Below are 3,652 nucleotides of genomic sequence, written 5' to 3'. Positions count from 1 at the left end.
TGCCTTAATGCAACATTTACACTCTATATTCAATTTATCCTTACCTTTTATAACTATTACCAATTATTCATTCTCCACCTCTTCAATGATCCTCATATTTGCATATCGATGCCATACATCTTTCTCCATTGATACATATGCTGTTTCTTTTCTGTTTCTTGATTCCACGTGATATGCATTTCTTCTTCCCACTACTTTCATTCAGACTTCTCTCTTTTCTTTATATACTTTAGCTCCATAATTCTGAAACTTAACATATTAGTAATGATCAGTGACTTTGACCACTGATATTAATATTTATTCAGTAATACAACGTACCTTTCAATCTCAATGTATTGTCTATATCTTCTTGTTATAAAAGGACATCATTTAAATTAATTTTATTCCCTTTTGTCTCCCTTTTCTGAATCCTTATTTCTAGTATCTAATAGACATATCATACCTTACACATTTCTATTACTGCTTGAATTTTTCCTCACTACGAAATATAATTCATGGCATCTAATGGCTCTACGCTGGTAATATTCTACGAGTCCGATATTTTTCTCCTGCAGCACGTGCCGTTTCATCAGGATAGAAGTTATGGAAACAATAGAACATTTAACGGACCGTTAAGGAAGCCTGGAGTCCGATTAGAGTACTCTCGAGCATCGGATTGTGTCTGATTGTTAGTTAGTTTTAACTAGTTATAAGATTGATCCTCTTGTTAAATTCCTTGTGCATGCTTTGCGTAGAAAATTACGAGATCTATCTTGAACGGATTGAAGCTACCTCATTGTTACTTGCACGTATGCTTTTCATATTCTAAAATGTATGTTAAAAATTAATTGAGAATAATGACGATTAGCGTTGCGAATTCATAGTAAAATAACATACTTGGAATACTAGATGAAAAATCATTTTCGTAATTTTTCACAGTTTCAGCTTTTCATTTAAAGGCAGCGTATCTTTGACACGAGGTGCTGCCAGTAGGGTCTGGTTTCGTGAAACGTCTCTTATCCATGACTGATATAGCTATAGTCCCGTCTGGAATATTGGATATGTAGCATAGATCACGAGTGGCATACTTTGTGCACGGTCTACCTGTGGAGGGAAACAATTATAATTCTGATCACGATAAATACAAAATTGATCGTAACTGTGTATGTACAAATATACATTATCAACAGTAGGGCCACTACGTCTTTTGCATAAGAAACATTTGTTAAGTCCGTAGCCTATCTCTCTTCACGCGGGCCCACGGAGCAGTAGAGTAGGTCCTGAGTATTATCGTTGGCAATAGCTTCAATGGTGAAGCCTATGCAATAGCTTTGGGTCCTTCAGGCCAGGGTCTCTATTGCATAACTTCTTCCGCGTGGTGTGATTTGTAATTATCATTACTTGTTAGAGATTTATTTTTCAAGGCTAGATTAAACGAATTTTAGTAAGAAATCTTTAAAATTTTCGATAAATTCTATCAAAGTAGAACGAAATATTGTTATCAGCAATCCTTACTTTGAAAAGATAAGAGCCGACGGGAAACTACGAACTAGCTTGTCACACACAAGTCCACTTTCAGCACCATATATTGAAAATGAAAGGCGAAAATTCGAAAAAAATAGGCAAATATACTAGCGAACGGTCTATTCTATCGAGTGAAGATGAAAAAATCTAATCAAAAGTCGAATTTTGGAAAAGCTAAGCGACACGACGTAACGACGTAGAACGACCCGTCACACACTTCCACTTTCGGCACTGTATTTCGAAGAAAAACGGCGAAAATCGGAAAAAGATCGTCTAACTAAATAGGGAACATTCTATTCTATTGAGTGATAGCGAAAAAACCTGATCAAAAGTTGAAGTTTCTAAAATCTAAGCGATAAGAAATAACTATGCAGCACGACCTGTTACACGTTTTCACTTTCGGCACTGTATTTCTAAAATGGAGGGTGAAAATCAGAGAAAAATTTGTTTGCTATTTAGAGCATAATCAATTTTAATGAGTGATTACGAAATATGCTAATCGAATGTCGAAATTTCGTAAAGCTTACGATAAGAAATGAGTACGTAGGACGATACGATATACACTTACACTCCCATCACTTTATTTTACATATACACTGTCGAAATCGAAGAAAAATTGTGGAAACTATTAGAAGACTACTTTTCCCTACCTATGTCGACCAAATATCGCAATAGACTATCGGAATCTAGAACCTATAATCGAAATTGTATACTTACATAATATCTTTATATGTTTACACTCGTGTCACTTCACATATCACTTTTCACGTGCACTATTTAACCACACTATATTCCACGTGTGGTATATTGCAATGGCACAAATGTTCGCCCTTAGATTCCTTGATGTTGTTGAAGTCCTCTCAATTTCTCAGTGTTTTACTGTGATTTGCTCGTAAATATTCCGACACGTTTGCGAAAGTAATTGCGATGTAACGAATTAATAAATGATACCGCACATTATTAGTCTTTGAATATACATTTCCTCGATTGCAGTAATTGAAATATCGATCGGTTATAACACTATTTTCTGAAATGTTTCGTGTAGGCATCGAAAGTTTTACTTTTACGCGCGTAAACATTCCATGGGTACTTTCGAGGTGATAGCGATTAGAAGTTTAATGCAGCTAGACAAGCAATACATTGTTGTCGCGAGAAGATACTTTATCTTTGAAATAGCCATGTGCTAAGGTATCGATGTAGAATATCAAACAATGTTTCTTATGTTTATTAATGTCAATAAAGCAAATACAAATATGTTTCTGTTACTGAAATGACAAGTTAAAGAATGCTTAATTTCCACTACAAAACGTAGTAAATACTAAAATTAATAGTAATTAATTAATAATAATAAATATAATAAAATTAATAATAAAGATATAATATATAGTAATATATATTATATATTAGTTATAAAATTTGGTACATGAGCATTTTGACCACCTTTATTAAACATACTTTCAAAAAAATGCTATAAACGCACGATGAAAAACGTGTGAAAGCATTCTTAGATGTATAATGCAATATATGTTATGTAAATTCGTAAAATGTGTTAGAAACGTGAATTTTAGCTTATTTTAGGATGGGTTATGGGTATGGGTTATAGATGATTCCTTTAGTTAATATCAATTTTAGCTACTGCTGACTTTTTTTAACTTTAAAAAGTTGTTTTAAACACACATATGTTAAAAAATATTGTTACGCGGTAGTAAATGATTTTTTTATATGAAAAAATAATTGTACATATGTAAATTACTCTTCATATTGTTATTGCAAATTATACGAAGCATATATCAACTATAAACTATGTAATAACTACTATAAAAGACTTGTGGATCTTTGAAAAATCGGTTGAGCTCGTGAATGTTCGTTTGACCTCGACTGGGGGGTACCCTCGATTCATATAGGCACTTGACGGTCACAGGTCACGTCAGTTGATCCTCGGTCGTCATAACGCGTACATTTAAACTTGAACCGTCTAAATTAACATATTTATCTATTTTTCACTTATAATAATTTATTTAATTAATTTATTTATTATTCACCATCAATTATTAATTTAATTTAACTATTTATTTTTTATTTTTAATAATTTGTTTAATTTAATCTTTTTTTCACTTTTAATAATTTATTTATTAATTAATTTGTTATT

Source organism: Eufriesea mexicana, unplaced genomic scaffold (genome assembly GCF_001483705.2).
Source record: "Eufriesea mexicana isolate 0111107269 unplaced genomic scaffold, ASM148370v2 scaffold4744748261, whole genome shotgun sequence".
In the NCBI taxonomy this organism is placed as follows: Eukaryota; Metazoa; Arthropoda; class Insecta; order Hymenoptera; family Apidae; genus Eufriesea; species Eufriesea mexicana.
The sequence above is the reverse complement of the archived record's forward strand: the minus strand, read 5'-3'. Positions refer to the sequence as shown.